Source organism: Eretmochelys imbricata, chromosome 14 (genome assembly GCF_965152235.1).
Source record: "Eretmochelys imbricata isolate rEreImb1 chromosome 14, rEreImb1.hap1, whole genome shotgun sequence".
NCBI classification, from domain to species: domain Eukaryota; kingdom Metazoa; phylum Chordata; order Testudines; family Cheloniidae; genus Eretmochelys; species Eretmochelys imbricata.
Window position 1 is genome coordinate 27,209,499 of NC_135585.1, and position 21,176 is coordinate 27,230,674.

Genomic DNA, 21,176 nt, shown 5'->3' on the forward strand with positions numbered 1-21,176 from the left:
CCTGCAGTCCTGGCCAGTGGAGGAGGGGCTCTGCTCTGGGCTTCTGAAGCTGTTGGGGGCTGAAGGCATCCCTGAGAGGGAGGTTTGGGGCCCGATCTGCCCTGGGTGCCTGAGTCGGGAAGGGGGGTCTTGAATCCTGCTCTGCCCACCACGCCCCTGTCCTTCCCTCCCTGGTGCAGGGACCCCCCGGGATTCGGAGCAGGAGGAAGGGGTGCACATGGCCAAAGACGAAGCTGCTCTCAAGGTCATCCGAGAGCAGCTCCAGTGCGGAGATAAGGTACAAATGTTCCCCACCTGGGCTGGAACCAAGATTGCCCTGTCCCTTCCCAGCATCCCCACCCCCTGCCGACGGTCTTGTCCCTCATGATCCACCACCCCTAATGGGGCCCTTTTGCACCCATGATGTGGGACCCCCAAGATGGGGGTGTTTGTCCCACAACAGCCGAGGTCGTTTCCCCCCACAGGCACTGTCCCACTTCCTGATCCTGCTTGTGTAGGAGTGGTGGGGGATTTGGACAATTGGCGGGTCCCCACAATCCCCCATTGAGGCCTGAGCCCTGGAGCTGGTTTGGGTGGGGTAGGAAGGTCCCTAGCTAACAAGTTCTCTCTTGCTATACCCCACTCCCGGTGGGTACAGGATGAGGGGCAGCAGCTCCTGTTCCTTCAGGCCATCTACCCCGCATGTCTGGCTGCACAGGAGAGAGGGGAGGACACGCTGGAGCCGCGCTGCTGCAAGGCGGCTGTGGTGAAGAGGATTGTGGTGAGTGAGACAAGCCATACGGCAGCTGGAGGGAGGAGAGACATGGGTTTGGCAGGGGTATGGCCGGGCTCATGGGTGGGGACTGGGTGGTGTTGGAGGGGGCAGCAAAGGACAAGGATTCCTCGGGCTGAAGACTTGGGAGAAGAGAAGGGAGAAATTGTGAGACTGGTCAGTTGTGGGCAAGGGGGGAATTGTGGGGCTGGAGGACAGCTGAGAGTGGGGGCCAAGGAATCACATGGTCCCAGCTCGGTCATCAGGATGGGGCTGAATGGGGGCAGTTTTGACAGGGAGGAGGAGAGAAGGGGATTGGGAGTGAGCTTTGCAGGAATCTGGGAAGGAGGACAAGTTTGATGGGCAGGAAGGAATTGGAGGAGCGGGAGGTGGTGGGGGATCCTGCTGGCCATGTGGGGCACTGGCTGTGTCATCTCGTCATTGGGAGGTGTCAGTCGGGCCTGAATCTCACACGCTCCTTTGTCTCCTTCGCATCTCACAGGAGCTCATCGAGGAGCTTCCCGATGACTCGTCACCCAGCGCCGTCCTCGCCCACTCCCTGGCTGCAGTGGGGAACCTCTGGTACCGAGACAGCCCCATCCCCCCACCCCGCCGGCTCCCCTCACCCCAGTGCTGCTCAGGCCCAAAGCTGGGAGTCACCGTCACTCTCCCTCCCAGGTCACCTCCCAAGAGTGGCGCCTCTGGCAGAGATGGTGGGGTGGGAAGGGTCATTCTCTCCTGGCGGGGCTCTTCTTTTCACTCCCATAACATGACAGGGGCCTTGGGGAGGGGCTCACTCCGGGGATCAGATACAGGAGGGGCAGCAGGCTCCAGGGAACAGCAGTTATTCCTGTCCTGCCACTGTCTGTCTGGGACGCCTTGGCCTTGTCATTCCCTAGCTAAGTGCCTCAGTTTCCATTCTTGCCAGCCTGTGCCTCTATCCCTGTGGCTTGGTGTCTGTGTTGGCGACAGTCCCACCCCCGTACTGCACAGTCTAATAGCAGCTCCTCTCTCTTGCCAGCACCATGAAACCTGCCCTGGAGCCAGCCCTAGAGACCCACCTCTTGCGAGCTGCCCTTCACTCCGTCTTCACCCTGGGCACGGAGAAGGACACCACCGGCATCCAGGTACCTCCTCCTCCTCCATCCTCCTCCTCTTCCAGAGTAGTCCTTGGTCCCTGCTCTCTTGATTCACTGGAGCTCCAGCTTTAGGGGTGGGGTAGTGGAGATGGAACAAGCTGCAGGCTTGGATCCTTCCCTCCACCAGGGAAGAGATTACGCCTCCCTTGGGGATTTCTTTCTTTCTTTCTTTCTTTCTTTCTTTCTTTCTTTCTTTCTTTCTTTCTTTCTTTCTTTCTTTCTTTCTTTCATAAGCCGTGTTTTGCCCAGAAGCCCAGCTTCCATCCAACTTGGCTGTTTCCTATTCTTCTGCCTACAAGGCCCTCTGCAGAGACCTGCTAAGCTCATGGATTAAAGGTCCAGGGGTCATCAATTCTTGCGAATTGCCTGCAGTGGGATGTGAAGGAGAGAGGCTGGGAGATGTATTTGGGAGTCTCCCCAGTGCTTCCCAGAGACCCCTCTTCCCATCCTGTGGCAGGTGTAGGCCCAGGTTCCCTAAGTCTGACCCATGCTTTGCAGACTCTGCACAAAGTCATCCCAGAGGTCCTGGATGCCATGCTGGGGAACCTGCTGGCAGAGTCCCCAGACACAGACAGGCTCCACTTCATCTTGGAGGTGAGCCCCATTTCACCGTAACTCTTTGGGGGACTGGTAAGGAGAGACTGGAAGATCCATTTTCTACTCTGTCCTCCTAGCTGGGTCCCCAGTGGGCCGTTCTTGGTTGATGGGTCAGTGCAATGTAGTGTCAGGTCCTTCCTTTTTGAGGAACAGAGGAAGGAGCTGGGACTCCAAGGCAGAGCTCTGCCTGGTTCTGCTGAGCACTAAGCACAGGGCTCCTGGCTGTCTTGGGGAGTGAGAGTCTGAAAATCCACCCTTCCCCCTCCCCTCCAACACACAGAGCCCATGAGATTAGGGAGATAGTTCTCAGAGAAGAGGCACATGCTCCTTCCTAGAGAAACAGGAGGGCCCCAGGGAATCAGCCCTTCCCTCTGATCTGCTCTGAAATTCCTGGGGGGATTGCGCTCTCAGTCACTCCCTACATCCCCCCAAGGATTTGCGTAGCAGGGAAGGGCCGAGGGTTCAGTCTTTTTTCTGGTGAACTGTTCAGGAATCAGGAATTCTGGGAGGATGGGACCAGCCCCGACCCCGAACATTGTCCCCATCTAGAGAGACGCAGAGAAGTTGTGACCTGAAGGGTACAAGCTGCGTCCTGGGGGAAAGAATCCCCTTCTAAAGCTCTGCCATCAAGGACTCAGATATTCCCCCCTGCGCAGAATGTCTCAGGCCCCTGGGGCTGGGGGCGTGGGGGGCTCATTTGCAAAGCAGGAGCAGCTGGCCACTGAGTGTGACCTGCCTCCTTTCCCCACAGCATGTCAACCTCTGGGTCGTGTCCAGGGTGTCCCAGGAGCGAGGCAGGGCTATCAGGAGCAGCACAGCCCTGCTGAGATACACAGTCACCCTCCCTGAGTTTGACGTAAGTGAGCTCTGAGCCCAGCTTGCTGGCTCCAGGCGGAGGTGGGCTGGCTCCAGCGGGCTACAGGATCTGCTGCTGCTGCCAGGGCTGTGGCTTAGGAGGGTTCTTCATGGGGAGGCAGAGTCAGAGCAGGATTGAGCTAGGCTTGAGTCAAGTTCTTCTTGTCCTGGTTCAGTGTTGTCCCTGGGCCTTTAAGGGGACCATGCTCCAGCCCCTGCTTGGCATCCCGGGCTCCCTTGGCAACAGAGCAAATGAAGGCTCGATCTCAAGCTCCTCTCCCCCAGCATCTCCTGCAGAGGGGCTAAGGGGAAGGAGCCCTCTGGCCCAGGGCGGACAGGGAGCTGAGAGGAAAATGCTGATGGAGTCCCCTCTGCTCTCCCTTCCATTAGATCTCAGCCGAGTTCCCTCGGATGGGTCACCACGTGGCCCAGCTGGCTCTATTTGTCAGCGATCCAGACAAGGACATCAGCCGGCAGGCCAGGGAGGGGACTTACCGGCTTTACCAACTGCTGCTCCAACAGAGGGGTAAGGAACCCAGCTGGGACACAGAACCCAATAGGGGACTGAGAGTGACCACAGGTTGATAATGGGACCCCAGACCATTTCTCTCAGACTGACCCCAGCTGGAGGACAAGTCTCTCTCTGCCTCTGTTCTTCTCCACTCCACTGTGCAGCCACCAATGGGATTGGAAGGACACAGAAACTGCAACCAGAATGAGGAGAAAAGTCTCTCTCTCTCTCTCTCTCTCTCTTCCAGGCCTGACCATACATGAGGCGGAAGATCTCTGGTGCTACGACTGGCACCAGGACAGCAGGCTGTTGGGCTACAAGAATACAGCCAGAGTGGGGGAGGTAAGGGCACTGTGCCAGGGCATGACACAGCTCCGGGAGTGTAGCTGGCTGGGTTCCCTGCAGTGGATGCCTCCTGGAGACAGGAAAAGAGCCCGCTCCTTATTTCCAGTTCAGAGTTCCTCATCCAGCAACCAGTGGGACACGCTGGTGCTAAAGGTCCCACACTGGGACTGGGCCAAGAGTCTCCTTGTTCTTGTCAGGCTGCAGGTTGGATTCCCCTTGAAGAAACCAAGGAGTTGCAGAGACCATAGCCAGCAACTAGAGAAATCACTTAGCTCGGGGAAGAGACCTTTGGTCTGTCAGCTCCAACCCCCTCCCCACGTAAGAACAAATGCACACTCCTCTAGTCGCTGAAGTGCAGGAGATCTCTCTGCTGGAAGCAAGACAGGGTCCCCTGTCATCTCTGTGCCCTGCACAGCAGATTGGGCCTGCTCACACACATTAGAGATCCATTTCCAGCCCATCCTGGCCCCTGCCATAAATTGCCTTCCCAAAAGAGCCACTGGAGGCTTTGGTCCCTCAGCATCTGCAACCTTTTAACAAAGGTGCTTCCCTGAGCCCTGGGAGCCTGAAAGCCTCCTGGGGAATGAAGTGCCTTGGCCACGGCAGCTCTCTTCCCCACCCTTTGGGGCATGAGACGCCATTGTACCGCCAGGACTTGGAGGCTGGCTCTGGGCAATCTGCTCGAGCCTCATGTCCTCTTGGTTTTAGGTCTTTGGAAAATTCTTCTCCGTCGGGCAGAGAAGATCCTTTGTGCAGACAGCTTTGCTGGCCATCCACGACCCCCTGCTGCGTGTCAGCCACGCTGGGCTGGTGCTCGTCTACTCCCTCCTGGGGGAAGCCCAGCAACTGATGGGGGACACGGTAAGCAGCTGCAATCGACTCAGAAGCTTGGGGTGGGGCCCAGAGCCTCCTTCCCATCCTCTCGCCATGCGCTGGCCTAGTAGCAAGGAGCCTAGTGGGGACTTCTGGACTTCATGGACTTCTGTTCTTAGGATGTGGTGCTCTGCTATCACTCCTGGGAAGGACAGGAGAGTCTCCTAAGTGCCCTCTGGGAACCTTTCCTGCCCCACAGAGCTGCACCCATTTCCCCATGGCCTAGTGTCCATGTCACCCCAGCCACCATCGAGAGTTGCTCCCATCCCTGGCAGCCTGGGAGGCCAAGGACTGATGGGATGGTGACTGACTGAGGCACATGGGCATGGGAAGCTGGTCTTGCTGCTGGTAGGGCTGGACCCGCTCTCGAGAGATTGGGAGGATTCAGTTGGCAGGGGCTGCTGACCTGCCCCGTTCAACAGGGCTGCCATCCTGTGGTTTCAGCTTTTGTCACTGGGGTGTGTTGGGGAAAGGTCTCAAGCTCTCCCCATCCCACTTCACTGCTGCCAGAATCCCTCCCGCCACCCTTCTAGAGCCCCCTCCATGCCCTACCTGGGTGGGGATGGAGGTGGGGATGGAGGAGAGGGTTCTCCGAACTTGAGCGGTGTCCCCAGGTGGGTTGGAGGTGGAACAGCTGTCACGGGCACTGATGGGGAGGTGGCAGGAGCTCACCCGAGAAGGAGCGGGGTTGGCACTGGAGGTCACTAGAGAGGACAGCAAGCCTCCATCCTGGGGGTCAGGAGGGTGAATCCACCACTCAGACATGAGCAGCTGCTGGGTGGAAATGATGGTGCTGATTCCAGGTGCCCTTCATCCTCCCTGATTCCTGGGGAGTGTCTCAGTCTCTGACATGTTCTCGTTCCCCTGCAGCACGAGGATGTCACAGCCAAGGTCATGGGCCAGCTTCACATCATCCGGCACTTGCACCAGATGCCCGAGGCGCTGCAAGGGCTGTGGCTCATCTGACGCTCTTCAAGGTTCCCCTCCCTGTCCAGCAAGTCCCGCTCCCTGCTGCAGGTACTGCTCTGTCTCACTGTAAATGCCAGGCTAGTGGAAGCGGAAATGGAGGCCCTGGCATTCACAGAAACTCTCTCCCCTCTCTGTGGAGCTGTGTCCTTCCCTTGGCCCACCAAATTCCTTCATCTGGGGCAGGAGCTCTTTCCCTCACACCCACATCCCTCCCCTCTTTCCTTGATCTCACCCCCATCCCATTCCCCGTGTTCCCAGGCAGAGATCTTCCTGCCCCATATGGCGCAGAAGGACCTTTGGGTCAAGGCTACAGACTGCGTGCCCAATTGAAGCTCAGGAAGCTCCACATTTGAAGAGGAGAGGATGGGACAGAGGCTCAGGGCTAGCTTCATCTCCTGCCCTTTATTCCTCCTTTGGCCCTTCTCTGGGCTCTCTGAGTCTGAGATAAAGAGGAGCCTCCTCCGCCCGTGTCTTCTAGGCCCTGGGGTGTGTGACAGCCTCCCAGATGGGTGCAGTCAGAAGCTGAACCACCTTAGGGAGCAGTGGGGACAGGTCCCTTGTCCTAGGAAGCCAAGCAGTGGTAGTTCTCAAAGAGGCTGAGAAGGAAGACCCCGCTCCCTCTTGGAGGTAAGAGCCATTGACTTCTTTGGGCATCTGGGTTTCTTGGGGGAGAAATGGGATCCCTGCTGCATAACCTGGCTGGGAGCTTCCCCCGTCCCTGGGACAGAGACATCTCCATCAATGTGCCACCCTTGTTTTTTTCCAAGCAAGAGGCTCCCCAGAGAACTCCTCCTCAAACCTGTTCTCCTGGGAGCGTTTCTGGGAGGAGGCTCCCGTCCCTCAGTCTCCAACTCCATCATGCAGTCTCTTTCACCTAACATCTCCGCCCTCCAGCTCCACTTCCCGCAGCAGGACAAACGGACCTTCAGCTCCTAGAGAACAGACTCTGACCTCCTTCTGATCAGCAATGGGGTTTCCCCCTCCCCTCAGCAAACCTGTCAGCCGGGCTGGACCGGATTTGAAGGAGGAGGTGTCTAACAGGGTGGCCTGGCCTATGGCTGCCTAGCCTGGGGCTAGGCCAAATTGATGATCAAGTGAGCCCCACCTGAGAGGAAACAAGGGAAAACAGCATCAAAAGTCCAGAAGCAGAGTGAGCTGTTCAGTAGACGGCCTTGGGCCAAACCCTGGAGTCCAGGGTAGGACTGGCTTCTCCCACCGTCCCTAAGGAAGGGGACATAGAAGACCAGAGAAACCCAAGAAGGGCAACCCGAACCGAAATCAGTCTGAGGCAGAACTCCCCATGAGGGTGGAAGGCCTTGTTTCTGTTCAAGACATTTTGGGACTTTGTTTGCAAGGAGCACAACCCAGGAAGGAGTGGAGTAAAGGACAGTCACCTGGTTGGAGGGCTGAGTTCCCAGCCAAGAAACTGCAAGAGTGAGTATCAGCGGGGTTGCTAGCCCAGAGAGAAAGCGGTGACACGAGGCATGGCCAGCATCTAGCGGTGAGTGAACTCTGGTACACACCCAAAGTGGCCGTGTCTATAGCCCTGTGTAGGCTCTTCTGTGGGAAGTTCCCATGGGTCAGTGGGGCCGGATTCTCTCCTGCTCCTTTGGTCTCTGGGCTTCCCACGAGATGTCTGGTGAACTGCCCTTGGACTCTGGGCCCAGCACCGCTCAGAAATTATTCTCTACCTTCAGAGAGACAGGGCATAGCTCAGCCTGTTGGGTAGGCTGGAGAATCACACTTCACTCGAACACACAACACTGAGGTGGTTTGGGAAGCATAGTAACAAAGAAGAGATTTAAGTGATACTAAGCAAGAGAAAGAGACCCATTTCAAAGAGAGAAACAAAACACAACACACTTTGTAGTGACTAAAACTGAATCTTAACAAGTCACAATCTTTGCCTAAGCAGTTTCCAGACTAACATCTCAGCTTTCCTAACAGACCTTCTTTGATGTCCCTGTAGGGTAGAAAACTTCTCTGTCGAATCCGCTGATTTGCTTGCTTCGTCTTCTGGTTTCAGACCCTCTGTTCTCCTTCTGGGCTGCCTGGACCCTGATTGTAACATCTCTCTGGCCCAGCCTCTCACACAGATGTGTGCTGCAGCCAGCCCAGTGCAGGGAGCAGTGGGGACACATAATCTCCTCCTGTCAGACCAAGCAACAGGGGTCCCATTGAGGCTTAGATGGAAGATCCCAGGCATTTCCTGGAGGTAAGAACCGTCCATTCTTCTGGGCACTTGGGGCTGTTGCAACAAAGAGGGGACTCCTGTTCTATAGCCTATTTGTCCTCATGACTGTGTTTCTTTCTTCTCAGAGGATGCGCCCGGGACCCTGGAGACTGTTTTGTGCAGGAGGTTTGATAACTCACTGTCCTGACCCCTGGGTCATTAACCCGGGTCTGCAGGGTTCCTGGGAGCAGCCACCCTCCAGCACGCCACCTGGAAGCCTACGAAAAACTGCTTACATAGGACTGACGAAGTCCAGACCCATTTTGAGGCTCCTATTGGCAGAGTCCCAGAGCAGCTAATTGGCCCCCAGGACCTCCTTAAACCAGCAGCAGGAACAAGAAGCTGTCTGAACACCCGAGCTCCTCCCCGGCTCTGGACCGTGTGTTGGCTGTTCCTGCTCCCACTCCCCAGGCTTGATTTCCTGGCATCCGGTCTCGGGGTGACGCATCTGACTTGAGGTGCTGAACACAATTTGGTCTTTTGCTTCTGCCCTTCCAGTGTCCTGACCCAGCTGACTCTCGACTCCTGTCTTGTGAGTGTGGACTCTGCCTCTGACCACTAGGTCTGGCTGCCCATGACCCGGCCATGACACTGACTTTTCTACAATTCCTCCAATGCCCTTTTCTGCTCTCCAGCTCTGTTCTCCCAGCAAGACACACCGATGCCTTGGCTCCCAGAGTCCTGCTTGCCTGCTAGTCAAGGGCTCATGGGGAGTGTTTGTCTTGCCCCCTCCCCCACCACAGCTGCTTGTCCTCGGGGACTCTCCCTAGCGCAGAGGAGAATCCGTCCTGGCAGCAATTCAGGAAGTCACAGAAGGGATGGTCTGCTCAGCTCCCTCTGCAATGCCACTGCCCGAGAGCATTACGAGTGGGTGCCCAGTGACTGCGCCGGCAGCTCCTTGAGACACTCCTGGGGACAGGGTAGTCGTGTTTCACGGTGGCCGCGGGAAACCATGCGAAGAGTGCGGCATTGAGAAGACTCTCCTGCTGTCCCAAAGGGTTTCTGTTCTCCTGCACGGTCAGACCATGGGGCCAGGTTGCAGAATGGGGAAGAGCTGTTTGATGATGAGTCGGAGGATTCACCATACAGGTGGTAGCAGCTGCAGATCCTGGAGTCCCTGTGGTCGGGTTACCATGTGTCCGGAGTTTCCCGGACATGTCCGGCGTTTTGGTTTTTAAATTGCCCTCAGGGAGGAATTTGTAAAACTCTCCAAAGGGCCGGGATTTCCCTCCCAATGCAGCACTCTGGGGGCGGAGGGGGAGCTGCGCACTCTGCAGGGGAGCACGGCACTGTGTCTGGCTCCGCACCCCAGACACACTGCTCTGAGCAGCAGGGTACGGGGGCCGGGGGGCTGGAGAAGGGGCATGGGGTCCTAAGGGACAGTCAGGAGACAGGGAGCAGGAGGGGTTGGATGGATGAGGGGTTCTGGGGGGAGCCTGTCAGGGGGTGGGCATATGAAGAGGGGTTGGGGGAGTCAAGGGACAGGGAGCGGGAGGTTTTGGATGGGGCGGAGGTTCGGGGGGGAGTCAGGGGCAGGGAGCAGGGGGGATGAGATGGGTTGGGGGTTCTGCGGGGGCAGTCAGGGGACAGGGAGTGGTTGGATGGGGGTGGGAGAGCCAGGGGTCTGTCAGGGGGCGGGGGTGCGGATAGGGGGCGGGGCAGTCAGGGGACACGTAGGGGGTGGAGTTCAAGGGGGTAGTTAGGGTGGAGGGGTCTAAGGAGGGGGCAGTTGGAGACAGGGAGAAGGAAGACTTAGATAGAGGGCAGGGTCCTGGGAGGGGGTGATCAGGGGACAAGGAGCTGGGGGGGTTGGATGGGATGGTGGTTCTGTACAGGGCAGTCAGGGGGCAGGAAGTGGGAGGGATTAGATAGGTGGTAGGGCTACCACTCCCCCCCCACCCTCGGAGTGTCCTCTTTTTTGAAAGTTCAAATATGGTAACCCTAACCTATGGGCCAAGCCTGCACTCCTGAGAGTTCAGGCGAACCTTCCCCTGTTCTCAGGGAGTCTTTGGCTTTGGCGGCTGGGCCTGCCTGCCGAGACAGAGGACTCAGTGCTTCCATCAGGCTGCTCACTTGCAAATGCAGCCACCCAAAGAGGTAAAGAATGGAAGCGAAAGAGCAAAGCTGGACCCTCCACTGAGCTCCTGCAATCAAGTGAGCACAGCCTGGGAGAGATGAGAGAAAGCTTCAAGGTGGCTGGTGGCTGCATGGAGCCAGGGGAGGAGAAATAAATAGTTCATGATGAATCCTACGGGCTTTGTCTTGTGTGGTGAAGGGTTTAAAATGGGTCTAGTTACTATCACATTCAACTTTACAATCGCTGTGTCTGATTGAAGGGCAGGTCTAGAAAGGTCAGAGGTCGCTCGAGGAGCTTCAAGTCTCAGATTCTGTCCCTATTGCCTGCTTTGACCAGCTGATCTCAACCCAACACCGCCCTCAGGTGGTCGCAGTGGTGAGCTTTTCCCTCTTTTTCTGGATTCGCCGCAGGCATGGGGACAGGATACATGTGGCCAAGGAAATGGAGAGGCATGGGGGTCACTTGCAGAGGCATGAAGAGAACTTGCAGAGTTGCCTGTTCATGCAGTTCCTATGGGGGAAGCACGGTAGGGTACCGTGCACTCCGGGGCACCATTTCCAATTTTGGTGGTGGCGGGGAGGATAATTTCACCATGATTCCAGGGGCTACTTAGGCACCTGAAAACTCTAGTGTTTTGACAGATAACTTAGCAATGAGCTTGCCAGACTGCTTTCTGGGGATGACAGCTAGAAGAATGGATCCAGGGAATGGTTCTGTAGCTCTGAGCTGTTTGGACACTTTCAGGGAACATTCCCTATGCAAGACAGAGATCCCCAAAGTTATCCTGGGTAACCCTGAGAGACTTATGGAAAACTAGCAGATCCCACATCTCTGCTGTCACTTTGCACGGACAAACTTGGACTGTCCGAACCTGTTCATGTATTTTACCTGCTTTAACCTCTCAAGAACTTTCTCAAGAATATAAAAGAAAGAAAATTAAATAAATGACATAGGTACACCGATATAGGGCCTTAGTGTAAAGCCGATCTCAGAGTTGTCCCATTCAAATGGAATTATTCACATCAGTAATTAAAGTTAAACATGCACTTAAGTGTTTCCAGGCCCAAGATTAAGGTCACAGCTTATGAGAGGTGCAGATGCAAGAAGAGAAGAGCTGTGCAAAAACTGAAATGCCACTTGGAACCTGGCCCAAACAATGCATCATGAAAAATAAACTCATTTTGTTATACAGTAACAGAGCTGGTTCAAAAGGGTTTTACACTGACAATGCAACCTTTGAACTAAAAATGCCACTTTGGATTACATTGATCATTTGAAAAAAGTTCCCTCTTTAAAAAAAACATTTGGGATTTCTCTGCCCACTTGAGAGAGAACATGGAGTTTTTCCCACCAAAACTAAACAAAAATTTGATCATTAAAAACATTTCCAAATAAGTTGGAAGAATATGGGGGGGGGGAAGTGGTTTCTTCTTCAATTTTCATGACCCTCTCCACCCTCCCTATTTTTGACCAGTTCTAATTGTGAATAAATGTCTGTCTGTACATGAATGATAAATATGTCTGCTACTGAAACATTTACAAACAATGGCTCTCATCAGGAGCACTGAGGTCACATTACGCAGAGAAACACCCAGGCCGGCAGGGTTCACATTCTCCAAGACATAAACCGCCCCAGGATGGAAATGTCACACACAACACAGCGTGACTGGCCCGGGTTGGTTAGGTGCATGTTTTGCTGTTGCTGGCAAATTGTGCTTTTCTGAGGGTGGGGGGGAGTTATATTTGAAAGGAGTTCTTCATCCTCTCCCACTCTCATCCAGGGGTGCCGGAACAGGGGAGACCAGGGCCCACCACTTTTTACTGGCCATAAGTGTGAGCGACTGGATGATGGGGGAGAGAAGGGAGTGGGGAGGGCAGTGTTTTGGGGGCAAGGGGCGGCATGAAGTGGGAGCTCAGGGAGAAAGGCGGTGTGAGGGAGGGCCTCAGGGAAAAGGGCAGTTTGAGGGGGCAGGACCTCAAGGAGAAGGGGTGGAACAGGGGGTGGGCCACAGTGTGCCAGCAGCCCCCCCACACACACTTTTAGAAAGCTTTTGCCCATCCTGCCCTCATCCCAAATTAATTTGTTGCAGTAAGAAAACTTTGAGCAACAAGGGGACTAAGAGACCCACCATATAACCGCCAAAATCCTCACCCGCCCCTCGAGCTGGGCAAACAGAATTTTTTGGTCACTGGCAATTCCAAAAAAGAGATGGAAAAAAAAACGGTTTCAGGTTGAACAAAACTAACATTTTTCCAAATTTTTGATGAACCAAAAAGCTTTTTTTTAAAAAAAAAAGACCCAGGAACATTTCAAGGGTTATAACTTTTGAATTTTTAAAATAAAAGTGAAGGACATTTTTAAATAAAACATAGTTTCAAACTGAAAAATCAAAATGGTTTGTTTGGAAAGTGTCTAAATGAAATGCTTCGACTTTTTAAGAACTGGGGGGAGGGTCTGGACGTGAACAATTCAGCAGACTGGATACAAATTCGCAAACAGATCTCCTTCCCCATTCTCCAGGGCTGGGTCTCGATTCCTGTTTCTGGTTCCCTGGGCCTGGGCCCCGTCCCTGTCACACACTGCGGGGAGCTCAGATTCCTGGGAATCCTGCGGACTTCCAGGCTACTGGGAGGGATGAGTCAGCAGCTTCCTGAGGACGAGTTGCGAGTAGGCAAACACTTTCCCTCTACCTTTCCAAAACTCGCATAGGTATAGTGAGACCAGCACCCCCACCACTCCACGCACCATGAGACAATTCCAGGACGCTGGCTCTGAAACAAAAGAGAGAGAAAGGCCCCATGACTAAGGGACTCCGTTAAATCATCCCACTGCTGCCATGAGGATCCCAGAAGATGAAGACGTTCCTGGGGTACAGGAAGAGCTGAGTTGGGTCGAGTGAACATGGGCAGCACTCAGAGCAGCGGGAATGAGATCTCCAGGCTCATTATCCCCATCGGCCAACCTGACGGAGGGAGAAAGGTGAGCCCGGCAAAGCAGCCCTGTTCCAGAGTCTGGGAACTGGGATTTTTAAGATGCTCCAAGATGGGGTCCCTCAGGTTCTTAAGGTTAGAGGGGACGGTTAGGATCATCTCCTCCAGCGTCTCCTGAAGCTTGGGGAAGGGCTAGCCATGGTGGGAAGGGTGGGATTTGAAGATGTATACAGGAAAATGGGGGGTGGGGTCACTAACACATTGCTGATGAGTGAGGGGCACGATTGGTTTCTTTGCCTTGAGGAGGGGGCTCAGCTTTTAAAAGTTTTGGGAAGAATAATTTAGTCTGAGCCCTGGCATAACCCAGGCCAGAGAACGTCGCCTACTGATTCCTGCACCCAGTCCAGTGATTTATGGCACTGCCTTGGCATTGAGAAGGATTTTATCATAGGCTTACATCCAGCTGCAGAAGAGAAAGGGCATTAGAAGCTGAAAGACCCCAGAAGTGGCTCTGGTTTTCTACTCAAAATAACCACCCGGGGCTGATTTTCCCCAGCCCAGTGCCTTGCAGTCATGCACCCAACGCCTAGAGAATTTGATGTGCAGGCAGGCTCCCAAATCCAGACAGTGGCACATCACATCGACTTTGTCCTCGTGTTAGGGACTGCCCTGAGCGCCCACCCTGCAAACACTTACGCACCTGAGCCCTCCCACTGCGATCCAAGGCTACTCCTACAGATGGAGTTAAAGATGTGGTTAAAGTGTTTGCAGAGGTTCCAGAGAGCTGAGGCTCCATGTAAAAGGAACAATACTTCAGTTATTCCAATCTTGGGTTTATGAGATGCTCCTGCCCCCCCCTCCCTTCACAGCTGAGTCTCCCACCCAGTGGAATTCTCCAAGGAACTTCCCACTCCGAGACCCTACACACTGTGTCCAGCGCTAGCTGTCCCTCTGGCCCAATCCCATGCTTCAGGACATAGCCTGAACGCCACCGAGGTCAGTAATTAATTCCCCACCTGCATTTACAGTATAGTAAAACTAGCCATGTATGTTACAGCGGGTTCTCGCTTTTCCTAGAAGCATCAGATATTGTCCCCTGGGCTGGACCAGACAGGACAGCAGCTTGAAATGCCCTGCGGCATTGACTTGAACTCAGACTGACCCTGTGGAAAACGGACTCAGCCACCTGGACAATTAGGTAATCTTGGCGAGCTGTGAGATTTCAAACAAGTAGTATTTGAGTTTGGCTTGGCAATCCTGGGTCAGGGACTGACGTGAGGGGTTGGGAGACAATAAAGGGAAAGGGTCTGAGAAAGGGCGTCCCTTACAATAAATCGTTCAACCAGTCACTGTTGAAGTGAGATGCTTTACAGATGCTCACAGACAGGCTCTCCCACCAGCTAAGAATTTGGACACTCTGGTTCCCTGCTGGGACCAGCTTTGCTATTCACTTGCAAACAGGGTGGATAAAAATCAATGATTTAAAAAAAAAATCAGAAAATTGGATTTTTTTGATAAAATGGTTTTTGTCCCTCAAAAAGCTATCTAAAGATAGTTTTAATTAAGATACATTCTAGCTCAAAGATCTCTCATCATGGAATAGGGAGGATAAATTCTAATTCTATAGTATGAGACAATATATTCATGTAATGTTTAAGAAAAGTTTTGTAAATGAGTTCCAATACTTCATGGATTAAGGACCCAATCTTATGGGTTCCACAGGCTTCTGTATAGATTATGTAGGTTAATCTTTCTATCTACCCAATGGGATTCAGTGCTCAGTCTAGAAGATACCATCAGAGATGCTTAGTTTTGCAGTTCTCAAACTGTGGATTTGTGTCTCCAGAGGTAACATGCTTGTTAACAGCAAAAATGTTTTCAAATAAATAAATAAATATGGAGAGGTGATATACAGCCTGGCAAGAAAATCCTCCAAATATTAACGATTAACCTGTTGAATTGGAGATATTTATGAAGTCATTGGGAGGGGAACTATCTGCTTCAATAACCTTGGGTAAATGAAATAACCAAACAATCATTCATTTTCTGAGATAGCTGTAAAACTCATCTGAAAAGTTTTCAGAATAAATCACCCTTTAAAAATGTATAGTGTGTACCTTCTAAAAATGAAACCTACATCTATCTCTGAGTTGTGAAGAACATGTATTAAGGTTATAACAACCAACAAGAATACACTTTTATGTAGAAATCCATGATTAAATCGAGTCGTCCTGACTAGTGATTTAAATCAATTTGATTTAAAATCAAATCCACCCTGTTTTTGCTGACCAACAGGCAGTTCTGCTCCCCAGGCCCTTCCGGGGTGTCACTGCCCCAAACTCAGCTGTTAGAAAACCAGGAAATGCTCAGCTGAGATCTTCCCCATGTAACACTAGGAAAGAATCTGAGCACTACAGCGGAAAACGAACCACAGAGCTCTGCTAACCAGGAGGAGCTCAGTTATAGGTGCCGGCTCTCCCATATAACCTTAACTCTGTCCTCTTGGAATGCCACTTTATTGTATCTTGCAGAGTTTTGCCAACCCACAGCCTTCAAATCTCAGCAGGTTGCCTTAAAAATCATGAAATCTTTAAAAATAATAAATTTGTGGTGGGGTCTGCTTTTTCATCTTTTGAGTTTTGAGCCGGGGTGGGGGGTGGGGTCGGGGAAGAGAAGGGAGCAGGGGAAGTCATTTTTTCAAGTCGTCCTACATAAACCCCATATTTTGGTTTAAACAAATTAATGTGCTTATCACAGGACTCCAGGCTTTGGGGCTTTTAGAAAATCAAACACCAAATACCGTGAGATGCATGACAAAGATCAGGGGAGTTGCCAACAGTGGGAATGAGGAATATTTGCCTAAGTCACAGGGAACTAATTGTAGGGAATCCTCTAATTAATGCATCGTTAGGCTCTTTAGCTCTTCCCCCTGTGGAGGTAGAGGCCATGGGTACCCCGGGAACATCAGTGGTCTTGTGCCTGAAGGTACCTCTCCCCTTGACAACCCTCCACTCCCCACCCATTGTACTTCATGCAATTCTGCTGCAGGGCAGCACAACGGGAATCGTGCAATGCAATCATTCTCATGTCCTTCCGTCCATTCTTGGTCCTGTAAGGACACTGAAGTGCCAGGCCTTCAGCAGCTGCAGTTAGAGCGAGAAGGTCTCACACTCTTGTGCATCAGGCCACGTTTATAGAGCCCTGTGCGGGTACAACATTTGTTTCTGCACACGATCCACGGCTACGAAGCGGATCTCTGCAGATTTGCAGGGCGCTGCCTCTGGATTTAGGAGCCGAACTCTGGGCATTATTTTGCAAAACCTGCTCAAGACTTTTAGAGCTTTTTCGAAGCAAATCATGGCGTTTTTTAAACCCCTGACATTCCATGACTGAGCAAAACATCTCCAGGAACATCAACAATGCTGGCTCGAAGAGAGGTAGGACTCTTCTTAAACAAAATGATTTTAAACGAATAACTTGCTACCAAAAAGTTTGAGATATTTGCTGTAGCAGAACAAAGGGGGTTTTGATCTAAAAGAATGTGACCCCAAGCTTCTTACAATTCGTTCTACAGGCATGGGGCTTGTGCATTTTCTGCTGGGGCTTGGCCGGACAAAGAGCCAGAGCTCAGCCCTAACAATCAACCGGGAGAGCGGAGTCAGAGGTGAGGAAGGCCTGGGAAGATCCTGAGACAGGGAATGAAGGGGGGGCCCATCCACCTGCTCCTTCCTGTAGGTAGATCACAGAAAGATCTATTGGTGAGTGCTGGGATTTCCCTGCCATGAATGGGCAGCGTGCAATTAACAAGGGCTGCTTCTCATACTCACACACACACCCCCCATCACGCCATGCACACCTCTCACGCCGGCACCAGATCTGATTTCATCTCATGCATTTACACAGCACATCTCTGCAAGCAGATTATAACCCCCAGTGTCCATAACTCCAGTTAACTCTGCAGTGAGGACATGCTCCCCCCAGCCCCAAGACCTTAAAACCCAAGGTCGACTCCCCCTGCTCGAGAAGACACACGCTTCAAACCTGCCCCACCCCGCACCCCCAGTTCCCTAACCTGGGGCTTGCCAGGGGATTCTCTGCTTGTGATCAAGTGGGGCTGGCTGCATGCAAGGCGCTGGCCAATCCTCTCTGTCTCCAGCTGCTCAACTGCATTCAAAGAAAGTTTACAAAATAATCCCTCTCCCCCCTCCTCTGTATGTTCTTTCCATGCGCTCTTCCCTCCATCCCTATTCTCTGCGTCTCTAAGTTTCACCTGCTCAGCCAGCAGCTGGGGATTTGCAAATAAATAAATAAAAATAAAAAAAACTGGACAAAAAAGCCCACAAATATTTTCTGTAAAATCGACATGGGCAGAACCACCAGTGCTGGACCTAGCGGGGCTGCCGCCCCCCTCCCCCGGCTTGAAGCGGTTTCCATCCTATCCAGGGTTTACAGTTTGGCTCAGTGGCTCTCTGCCCCCTCACTGTACAAATTGTTCCAGCGCCCCTGGGCGGGACAGGGCCTGAAGAAAGGGGCATGCGGAGGTGTTGGGAACACATGGGCCCTGCAGCTGCCCCCCCGCCATGCACCCCCCCCGCCCCAGCTCTACCTTCTCTAACCCCCAGACAACACACCTCCCCCTCCCCTTTTCTGCTTAGGACTCCAGCCTCACTGAACAGTCCAGAAGGGAGATGGAATCTCTTACCTGAAGTGCCATCCAAAAACCCAGAGGGGCGGGCTGGAAGGAAGAGCCCCAGAAACACTCCGACCCACGGCATGTCAGAGGCGCAAAAGGAACGGGCGAGATCGGCGGCAACTTAACCAAAAACTAAGGCCAGCCCACCATCACCTGACTCTAGGAAAGCGCAGTAAGCTGGTGGTGTAAACGGTGCATGGGCAGTTCCACCAGACGATCAACAGAGCCGGTTAGAGATTCATTTAACAACTCTGGAATGGCTTTGCAATGGGAGGAGAGTTTTCCGAGCCATGCTTTGCTTCCTGAGGCGGTCAAGATTTGAGCTTTACTAGAGGATTGTACAGGATTCAGGCACTCTCTAGTTCCTCCTTTGTCAGCCCCTTGCCTGCTGCCTAACACCCTGCCTGCCCTGGGTGCTCAGCTGAGCTCTCCCTAGCTGCACGGTGCAAAACCAGAACTATCCCACTACTCTCCCCTGCTGTGTCTCTCTCCCTCTCTCCCCTCAGGCTGCTGCTGCCCCAGGGGAGCTCACTGGGGTCGGGGGTGTCTCTGTGCTGGGTCCCGGGGGCTGTTGCAGACGCTTCCTCCTGCTGGGGCTGGAGGCCCTGTTCAAGCTCCCCTTGGAGAGAAGCGTGCTGTGTTTTTTTTACTTTTTTTAAACTATGCACTTGATTTGCTGCTTCCAAAATCTGTGCCATGGTCATACTTATCAAATCCTCCTTTTTCTGTAGCTTTCTCTTAATGTCGGGGCTGCCCTACTTGTAAATACTCCTTTAATAACTGCCTCAGTTTGTGGATTATTAGGATCTGCATTGGTATACTGTTGGGTCGTGTTTCGAATGCGCTGCAAAAAAGCTCCAGGGCTTTCCTTTGGATCCTGCACTACCTTCTATGGTTTAGTTTAATTATTCCGTCTGACAGCTGCGTGACGGAGTCTATACAGTAGCAGCTCCTTAGAGGAGGTGAGGTGGGTCATAGCCTGATTGTCATTTGGGTCCCACCTAGGATTTTTTATAGGAACTTGATTATCTGGGATCGGGACGTTGTTACGGTCTTGGTCATATCGCCTTTTTGCTTTTTTCCTTGCTTTAGCTATGACCTGTTCTTGTTTAACCTCAGTCAATAATGTTTGCAGAAGGACATTACAATCATCCCAGCCTGGCTTGTAGCTGCTAAGACATCCCTCAAAAACCGATACCAACTTGCTTGGGTTGATAGAAAATTCTCCAGCCTGTGCTTTGAAAGCGGCCAGGTCCATAGGATTAAAAGGTGCATGAGTATAGACCTGCATGGTAAGAGCTTGTCCTTTCTATTGCATTAGGGGCGATTTTAGTCTTGGTAAGTAACGGGTATAATCCAGCAGATGGAGCCTGAACCTCACTATGAGCTTCACTAGGAATCTTACTTTGAGTCTCGCTCTGTGTGGGTGTAGGGGCCGAAGGAGACACCGGATCTGCCATTACATTTGGGGTGGGGATCCGGGGACTGACATTAATTCCTACAGGGCCAATCGGGGTTAAATTACAGCATTGTAAAATATCAGTACGAGACTATAAGGTTATAAACAAGTAAGCATACAAATGCTTATTCTACTTCGCCGTTCGCTGACAGAACAGGAGTAACTGGAGGATTGTATTATGATTTAGTGATCCTCCGGGAGGCCACTGTTCTTGGTCCTCTAATTGGTACTGAGGCCAGTCAACCATACAAAATTGCTTCAATTTACCCTTAGCCATTGGATCTGATCCAAATATCTTCCAATTTACTAAAATACACTCTAGGGGCGTGCATCGTACTGTACCTCCGGTGCTCTGTTCCTGTCCCATACCTACAGGGTAACTCTGGGCGTCCCCAGGTTCCAACAGAGCATATAATCCGGATTTCAAAAGGTTCCTACCTTATCCAAGGGACCGGTTCCCCAACATCGCCCGCAGCTGCTCCTCCCCTATATCCAAGGAACCGGTTCCTCACCGTCTCCCACAGCTGCTTCTCCACTATGTGAGTGCGTTGCACCGTCGTGCCCTCCGGGGTCAATCAAACTGCGTCTCCTCTGAGGCCCCCAATGAACTCACCGGTGTGTGCTAGGCGTCGGTTGTCGCTGCAATCCTCGACCTCCAGAAGGGATCTGGGCAAGGCTAAATAGCATCCTGGTCACCCCACGTTGGGACTCCAAAAGCTGTTGCCGGCACCCAGTGCCAGAGGCGAACAACAGCGGGGGGGGTTCGTTACCCGGTGTGCGTCACTCAATAATCACAACGGGGTGGAGAAGCAGAAAAGTTTATTTGCATCTGCAAACAAGGTACAGGGAGAATAGAATCTCAAATCCTGCACATCAGAGCAGGTCATTACACACACTTTTATATTCCTTAACGCTACTGCACTACACATCAGCCAATCAAAACTTTGCACAAATACTCTGCCTTTCTTATATGGGTTAGAACAATGTTTATTTCCTGCAACCTCTAACAAGCATTCCTAGCAACTTAAAGAACCAGCACATCCTGTCTGGCCTTGTAGCTCTCTCTCCTATTATCTTTAACTTGGTGTCAGCAAACCTTACACTATGGGGCATTGTCTGCGGCTGCAACATTGTTTTAAGAGCAAGAGAGCTTACTCAAACCAGCCAGGCCTAAATTCTATTAAGGGGGGTTGAGAAGAAGCCCTTAGGCCTTTAGCAGGGAGACCTCCTCGACCCTTATGGCCTTCCATCCCCTCAACTTAACTAGTGGCCATGCCCTGGGGTCTCCAACAGAGGTAAATGGAAAAGGGGATGTAACCAAAGGTAGATGGGGCCAGACTAACCTGAGCTCTTTCTTTGAGCTGAGAACTGGTTGTTTAGAGAAGGGAAATGCAGCAGATCTAATATACTTGGACTTCAGTAAAGCATTTGATACGGTATCACGTGGGAAATTCTTAGCTAAATTAGAGAAGACGGGGATCAGTACAAGAATTGTAAGGCGGGTAAGGAACAGAAAGGAAGCCCTGCTGGCGCTGCGAATGGGTTTGGCTGGTGTGGGGTTGCAATTGGCGTGTTACTAATGAACGGTGAAGCCTTGAGTTATGGAGCTCACTCGAAGTGAGTGCCAAGGAAACCCGCACACCGCCCCGCTGTGTATCCTGTATCTGCCACAGAAGGAGTGAAGAGAATCAAGAGAGCTGTCTGGGGTCACCTAAGGCCGGACCGCAGGGGGCTCTGGGGTGG

General features: G+C 52.5%; 1 pseudogene; it reads right to left on the reverse strand.

The window, feature by feature from the left end:
• LOC144274938 (von Willebrand factor A domain-containing protein 5A-like) overlaps positions 1-21,176 on the reverse strand; it is a 171,722-nt pseudogene that overhangs the window by 73,435 nt on the left and 77,111 nt on the right.